Source organism: Biomphalaria glabrata, chromosome 6, assembly GCF_947242115.1.
Source record: "Biomphalaria glabrata chromosome 6, xgBioGlab47.1, whole genome shotgun sequence".
NCBI lineage: Eukaryota > Metazoa > Mollusca > Gastropoda > Planorbidae > Biomphalaria > Biomphalaria glabrata.
Window position 1 is genome coordinate 2,859,639 of NC_074716.1, and position 9,005 is coordinate 2,868,643.

The 9,005-nt window shown below is 39.4% G+C and overlaps 1 long non-coding RNA gene across 1 annotated transcript; it reads right to left on the minus strand.

Moving 5' to 3' along the window:
• Positions 1–1,061: 1,061 nt before the first annotated feature.
• LOC106076980 (uncharacterized) lies at positions 1,062–3,687 on the minus strand. The gene is made up of 2 exons (XR_001219511.2): positions 3,581–3,687; positions 1,062–1,178 (listed from the first exon to the last, which is right to left on the minus strand). It is a non-coding gene; the product is annotated as an uncharacterized LOC106076980 (long non-coding RNA).
• Positions 3,688–9,005: the final 5,318 nt, after the last annotated feature.

The window sequence follows — 9,005 nt, forward strand, 5'->3', positions numbered from 1 at the left end:
GACAGCCCCTTAACGTGGTAGACCACTTCACATATCTAGGTAGTATTGTGTCAAATGACGCCTCGCTTTCAAGGGAAGTTGATAACCGTCTTGCCGGGGCTAGTAGCGCTTTTGGACGCTTTCAGGCGAGAGTCTGGAAGAACAAATCGCTCCGCCTGCCTACAAAAATCAATGTCTACCAGGCGGTGGTTCTCTCAACCCTTCTATATGGCTCTGAGACATGGACACTAAATAAAAAAACAACTATAACTTCTTGAGCGCTTTCACCAAAGATGCTTGCGCTCCATCATGGACATACGGTGGCAGGACCGCAATACAAACAGCGATGTCCTTGGGAACGCCGGTATGGACAGTATAGAGGGACTTCTTATGGTCCGACAACTACGCCGGGCAGGGCATGTATTCCGTATGGGAGACGAACGTATGCCAAAGGCAGTCTTTTTTGGTGAGCTAAAAGGTGGTTGACGTAACAGAGGCGCCCCGCGGAAACGCTTCAAAGACCAACTTAGGCGTCAACTTTCCTTGGCTGACCTAGAAGAGAGCACCTGGCTGCATGCGGCGTCGGAACGAGACAGCTGGAGGTCACTCACGAAGGCCGCGGGATACACATTTGAGACCAAAAGAAAAATCTGCTGCCGAGGACAAACGCAGACGACGAAAAGAAAATCTAAATCGACCACCTGCAGACAATGGGTATGCTTGCCCTAGATGTGGCAAAATATGCAGGTCACAGCTGGGGCTGCGCAGCCACGGGAAATACTGTATTCCTCATTAATCTTCGGACTCGAAGACAAGCCTTAGTATATTGTTTATTATTGTTTCATGAAATATGATTAACTCTTTCTCTCCTAACTGACGATACCAACGTTGATTCCAGTAGAATGTGGTAAATAATTATGGAGAGAAAGAGTTAATAAAAACAACAACTACAACAAGAAAATTCAATTCTATAACTTAACTATTTCTCTCCTAACTGACGATACCAACGTTGATTCCAGTAGAATGTGGTAAATAATTATGGAGAGAAAGAGTTAATAAAAACAACAACTACAACAAGTAAATTCCATTCTATAACGTAAAACATTTTATTGATCAATTAGTTGTCAACAATGCAGACACACGGCTTCAAGGTTCATTCCATCTCATTGAGGCAGCCATGCCGTTGTGTGGCAGTTCACCTGGAGAAGAAAGGGAAAAAATAAACACTTCAGGCACTTTGAACTTTGCTTCGATTTACAACATCAAAGAATGGATAAGCCTGCCTTTGAAAAAAAAAAAAGAGAGGCAGTCGACCGATCCTGTGTTGTGCTCCTGCAGCCCATCAGACTCAGGGACTTACGGAAGTGAAGCAATGCGCTATGATCGTATCACTTGTCTGGACCAGTAGGAAAGGGGAAGATGAATGGGGTATTTGGGTGATCGCTTTTGAAATGCATTTATTTTTTTAAAAAAAGGTGACGAGGTTCATTAACGCAATGAATCCATTTAGTACCAAATAAAAAGACGAGAGAGTAGTCTATACAAATCTGTTTTTGAAACCAGAGTTTCTGTTACCTTGTTCAAACATTGGTTTATGCTCCTCATTGGTGGATACTTCAATAAGATGCTCTTTTATTTGTTTGGATTCATCTGTGATAGGGATCTAAGTTTGTGTACGCATAAACACGTTCAATATTCAAGTGATGAATGTCTTCAAATCTTTTGGTTTAGATCGACTTAGACGTATTAACAGGACCTTGCTGGGAAGACAACATAAAAGAATGGACGGGCCTGACATTGAAAGAGGTTCTATCCAAGGCGAAAGAAAGAGAAGAATCTTATCTTATAGATTACAGACGTTACTTCAAAATAGAAGATAATTACGTCCTACGCATTTCATGTGTCATGCAAGTTAATCGATGACTTAAATTCTGCTAAGTCGATGGTTTTCCTGGCTGATTCAAGCCATTCCATGCTCTACTGGCACAAGTGAATAAGGAGCACTTGTACGAACTTGGAATTAGAAATGTGTCTCTGTCTTTGTGTCTTTTAGAGTATTTCGTTGGGTTTTGTTTTTCTATTAGCTAATGGAGAAAGACTGTTGACAAATCTTGTGTGGTGCCCCAACGGTCCAACAGAGTTAAGGTTAGGTGAAGACATATTAAACAGTAATGAGGGGCAAGTTTATTATAATTCAAATTATAAGAACAGATAAACTGCTTTTAGCAAAGTTATTTCAATTGTATACAATTGTCATCTTGCTGTGGACCCCCATCGGTTCTCTGGCGGAACTCTGGGGGTCTGCGGACCACAGTTTGAGAACCATTAGTCTAGTTCATATATCTATATATATAATTCTCCTCTTCCCTCAAGAGTTTGGACGAGAAGAAGTAAAGGAAATATCACTCTCTTATTTCTGCGGATAGTCACCCCACGAAAAAAAAAACAAGAAAAGGGGGCGGGGGAAGAACAAGTTGGTATTAACAAGTCGATACGGATGGCTGCGTGCTGGACTGTCAAACCCAGCCCGCTCCCATCCCCCTTCGTCCTGCGAGAGGTTTGAACTAGGAAGTAAACTATCGTCAACTTTGAAGGAACATCTGAAATATGTAAAACATTTTACAAGCAAACATTTTACAAACACTAAATAGCAGGGCCGGACTTAACCATTGTGATCAAGAAGTCATGGAAACAGAACAAGTAATCTACTATGTATATTAACAGGTCTCTAAATAGTAGGGCCGGACTTAACCATTGTGATCAAGAAGTCATGGGAAGAGAACAAGTAATCTACTATGTATATTAACAGGTCTCTAAATAGCAGGGCCGGACTTAACCATTGTGGGGCCCAATGCGAAACGGATTTCGCGGGGCCAAGTTTGGGTAGGGAAGCGGATTAAGTGAAATTTAAGAGTTTGTATTCGAAAATAAATTTGTCTGCATTTTATTCATTCTTAACTACGTATATAATTACTTTACGAGCCTTGCGTGTAGCGAAGTCATACAGTATATCATAAGAATTCTGTTTCCTACATAGATAAAGCTCAATAGAATGAATGACCAAATGTTTCAATCTATCTTTGAGAATTGTTGACCTCAAGTAATTCTTCATTAGTTTGAGGTGCGAGAAGATTCTTTCACCAGATTACACAATTACGCTTATGCAAAATGCTGTTTTTATTTATCGCGCGTTGGATTGGTGTTTTCCATATTGAGTGACACCCCAAAATGACAACTTTTCTCTCCATATTTCCATATATATTTAAAGGACTTTTTCGTATCTTTTGCAATTTCGGGAGATTTTCAGGAGCTTCTGGTAAATCGACAAATGGTTTAATTTAATAATTTATACACATTGAATTAGAGCGGGTCCTATGAAAGTGCGGGGCCCAGTACTGCGGTCGCATAGCTTGCAGTGGCCTAAGGCCGGCCCTGCAAAATAGCGGCATATGCTACGCCGCCGGTCGACTAGTGCTGATATAATACGCTATTCACACTAGATATACTAGAGACTAGACCATAGACAAGCACTAGTGACTAGTAGGAACCGTCCAATGTTTTTATTACTTCCAAAGAAGAAAAATCATGAAATGTCACTGACCTCAATATTTACATCACTATTGGGACATCGGTGTTACTGAAAGTACATTCAGTTGAGCTCACATTTTCTTTACAGTATGAATCAGGTTTATCGGCAATCATACCTTCGTAGCTATGGAAACAAAAAGTATACATACATTTATAAAGAATCATTGAAGTAGATAGATAACCTGTTTAGAATTCTAAAAACTACAGTATGGGAATGTTCAGACCACTGGCGGATCCAGGGGGGGGGCGGTAGGGGCGATCCCCCCCACACTCGTCCGCCCCCTCCCCTTCAGGGGGGGGGGCGGACGAATTTTAGTATAGAATTCACACAATTTGTATACGAATTTATTTTACCTTTACCTTTACCTATCCCTTAGTCTGTTGGACCGTTGGGGCACCACGCAAGATTTGTCGACCGTCTTTCTCCATTCCTCCCTTTTTTTTGCCTTGTTTAGAACCGCTCTAAATGGCAGGCCCGTCCATTCTTTAATGTTGTCCTCCCATCACTTTTTCTGTCTGCCTCTTCTTCTTTACCTGGCACTGTTCCCTGAAGGAAGGTCTTTGCGAGCCCTGTAGATCTTGTAATGTGGCCAAAGGTTTTAAGCTTTCGTCTTATCACAATAGTTAGCAGGTCGTCATGGGCTCCGATCGCTACAGAAACCATGTCTCTGATTTCTTGGTTTGTGATGCGGTCTTTGAATGTGATGCCTAGGATCCTTCTGTAGCATCTCAATTCCATTGCTAGGATTCTCCTCTCAAGCTCTGCATTCAACGTCCACGACTCGCAAGCATATAAAAATGTGGCCATGACCAGAGAGCGCATCAGTCTGATTTTGGTGCCGAGGGCTAAGCCCTTATCTTTCCATATTATTATAAGTTTTGAAAGGGCTGCTGTGGCCTGTGCTATTCGGGCCAATAATTCGGGTTTTGTTCCCTCATCTGAGACAATAGCTCCGAGGTATTTGAAACTGTTAACACTAGTTAGCTTTTCACCTCCAATACTGATGCCTCTTTTAAAGCCCTGTTGTCTATTGGTCATAATTTGAGTTTTTCGGCATTTATTTGCATTCCATATGCTGCGGAAGTCTTGTCAATGCGCATCACCAGGTCAGCTAGTTCTTCTTCTGTCCCTGCTAGGCCGTCAATGTCATCTGCGAAGCGCAAGTTAGTAATTCTTCTTCCTCCAATGCTAACAGTACCTTCATAGCCCTCGAGGGCATCTTCCATTATCCTTTCAAGGAAGATATTGAAGAGTGTTGGTGACAGTCCTATTCCAACTGTGGTTTTGAACCAGTCCCCAATATTATTATTTATTACTTATGTTAATAATATATACTAATTATTTATATTTAAACCTATTTTTAGAGCTTGCAAGAGAAAGGCCTCAACATGACTTTTTTATTTTTTCGCCGAAGGTTAAGAAACACTGCTCTATTTTATTCTCATATATATATAAATTGTTGTAAACCTGGCGGTGACACAGATGGAGGTAGTGCTGTGTGTTTTTAGCCTTCCCAAATCGCCACAGTCCAGCGCAGGACGAGCGGTCAACCGAGACCAGTGACAGTACACGCCAGTTCGGCAAAGACCACTGTCGTAAATATTACGCACGCAAGTCACGGCGAAAGTGATCAACTGGAGTGGTCAAGAAGGTTCGAGGCCAGTAGAGACACTATATAAGAGCGAGTGTGTCAGCATCACTATACTTCACGTTACCTCGCAATGTGACCAGTACGAGGCGAGATCCAGCACGCTGTGTGAAGTCAGGCGGAGCAAGACTAAGTTTTTGAAAAGACAGTGTTAATGTTGTTGCCAACTGTACAATGTTTGTAATGTATTTGCAATTAAACTGACTGTTACTTTGGAGCCCTGATGAGTTGTGAGGTTCTTTAAGTTCGTTGAGTCGTGTGGTGCAGTTGGAAGAGAGCCTGGACAGTAGGAGAGACGTAACAATATATATATATATATATATATATATATATATATATATATATATATATATATATATTATATATATGCTGTACGCACGTTTATGCATAGGGTCAGGGTTTACGCGGCGTTAGGGTTAGGGTTTGGAAAAAAAAAATTGCCCCCCCCCCACTCCAAAGTTCTGGATCCGCTAGTGGTTCAGACTCAAAAGTTAATCACAGCTATGTATTCTTTGTTTACTCTTTGAGTTTTCCAACCTTAAGCAATAAAATATATGAAGAGAAATAAAAAGAAGAGAAAGCAATACAAAGAAATGTGGTGGTGATATTTTGGAACCTGAAGAAAGAAAAAAAAAAGAAAATGAAAAGATGATGTTTGGGGGGATTTGGAAATAAGTAGACTAAATTGGCACTAAATAAACAAAGTCTAGACCAGCGGTTCTCAACCTTTTAAGCTCGACGACCCCTTTTTACAATTCCTCACTTTGCCTCACACAGGTTGAGAACCCCTGGTCTAGACAAAACTATATTAAAAGATCGTTGTTGCCAACTAAAAAATAAACATTAGGCCTACTGATTTTACTTTGTCTGCTATTCTAATTAGACTGCCTGCTACACGATTATCTTATCTTATGAAATATAGACGTTACTTCTCAAAAGAGGATGATTACGTCCTACGCGTGTTCCTAGGTCAATCTAGTCATGCATGTTAATCAATGACTTCAATTCTGCAAAGTAGCTGGTTTTCCTGGCTGACTAAGGCAACCCATTCCAAGCTCTAATAGCGCTTGGGAAGAAGCAGCATTTGTACTAAATTTGTCCTAGCATAAGGCACAAGGAGTATACTGGCCATTACACTGATTAGATTGCGTCACTGGTTATACTTCAGGCAACATTGATATTACTGTCTGTTAAACTAATTAGAATGTCTGTCACAATGGTTACACTGCCTGATACACTGGTTATACCTCTGATGCACTGGTTATACCTCTGATGCTCTGGTTATACCTCTGATACACTGGTTATACCTCTGATACACTGATTATACCTCTGAAGCACTGGTTATACCTCTGATACACTGGTTATACCTCTGATGCACTGGTTATACCTCTGATACACTGGTTATACCTCTGATACACTGGTTATACTGAATGCTAAACAGATTATACTGGCTGCTACTCTGTTTATACTGCCTACTACAATGATTATAATGCCTGCTACACTGATTATACTAACTGCAACACTGATTATATTGAACAATACACTATTATACAGACTGCTAAACTGTTTATACTGCCTGGTATAAAGATTATACTGCCTGCTACTAATATTATACTGATTATACAACACTGATTATATTCACTGCTACACTGATTAGAATGAGTATTGCACTGATAATTCTAATTGCTACACTTCTATAGTGATTATACTAACTGCTACACTGATTATATTAAATGATACAATGATTACACAGACTGCTACACCGTTTACTGCCTAGTAAAATGATTATACTTATCTTCTTCTTATCTTATATAATACAGACGTTGCTTCAAAAAAGAAGATAATTACGTCCTACGCGTCATGCATCGTACTGCCTGCTACTATTACACTAACTGCCACTCTGCTAATATTGACAGCTTCACTCACTATTATGACTGTTGCGCTGATAACACTGACTGATTATACTGACTGCTATAGTGATTATAGTGACTTCTATAGTGATTATACTGCTACACTGACCATATTGAATTCTACACTGATTATATTGACTGCAACACTGATTATTATGAATGCAGCACTAAAAATATTAACTGCATTATAGTGACTGTTGACACTGGTTATATTGAATGCTATACTGATTATACTGACTGCTACACTGTTTTTACTAACTGCTAAAGATTGTTTACACACTTACAAGTAAATATAGATATAAACAAAAGGTCTCTTGTCAGAACTTGCGTTTCGTGGAGTCGATGATGTAAAGCTCACCAATTTGTATGGTAAAAGTGTACTGTGGCCAGCACAACGATCACTCGACTTTATGTTCATAACTTTAGAGTTGGGTAGGACTGACGGACGCCCTAAATATCTTCATAGAGATTCAAACTCGCGACTTGATGGTTTTGAAGCCAAGCGGGTGTCACTCGACCACCACCTCCCAAAAATATAAATATGCAGACGAAAAAAGAACAAGATGATTACGTCCTACGCGTCATGCAAACAAACATATAGACTCATGATTTATAATATTCTCACGAGAAAGACTTTTTTTCAAATTCCTACTACAATGTCTTTATGGGTGGATCAGTGGATATGTACAACAACGAATGGTAAAAGAAATGAACAAAAGTAGGTCACAATTTGGAAAGAAGTGCGCAGCGTGATGTGAAAGTACAATGGTGCGAACTCGTGTTGATCATCCATCATCCAATTCAATTTCAATCACAGGCTGTTTAGTTTTAAGTTGGTAGAGCTATGCACTAATGCGAAATGTCGTGGGTTTGATCCCCGTAATGGGCTATTTTGTTTTGTTTTCGTTTCAATGACAAATGAAAAGTGAATGCTCTAACTCACCCGCAGATTTCGTATTGAATTCTGCATCCGGAGCAGAGGATGCCGGACCCGCGTCTGCCAAACACACAGTACTTAGCAGTGGGGTAAGTCTCAGTGCATACAAAAGGATCACCTTTTGGGGGGGGGGGGGCATTTGAAGTTTTTGAAGTAGTTGGTCACGAATTCTGGAAAAAGGAAATGGTTGCGTTAAAGGTATCAAGCACAGTCTTGTATATTAAACTAGACTGGAAACCGAAAATAAATTCTTATCCGCGATTGATCGGATCACACACCTATATATTATATAAATATATATATATACAGAGAGAGAGAGAGAGATTTTTATGTACGTAAACTCTTTTTCAAGCTCTAAGGGAAGTCGCCCCAATCAATCTTTTCTGTCTTAGAAAAGTAACGATCTTCAGTTTTCAAAGTTTAGAAATAATGCAAAATCATTTCTCGGATATTCGCGCAAATATATGAAACAAAGCCATTTCCTGTTTGTTTCCATTAAGATAATTTTTCAAAAATCCTAGATCGAAATAATTCATGTTGATTTAAATCATCTTATGTACATTTAAAAAGATTGATTACCTAAATCTTTCTAGATTGTGTATCTAAAAATTGCAAAATAAAAATTATGAGACGAGAGTACTCTTATTTTTGATGTTCAATTAGGCCTACTAGATCCAGATCTAAAACTTAAGTTATATGTTACATAGGTTAGGGTGGGGAAAAACAACTTTACTTCTTGTAACTACTTTACAAAACAACGCCTTGATCCAACTTTCTAAAACAATTTCACATTTTTTTGTAGTGTTAATGTCCGGTCTAAAGTAGTATATATATGTCTATGGCATCAAGTTTTAGAGTGCTTATTGAAACAAATAGTTCGGCTTCTCCGTCTGGAAAAATAAAAAGTAGGAAGGCAGGACAAGTAATAAATACTTAAGCGGA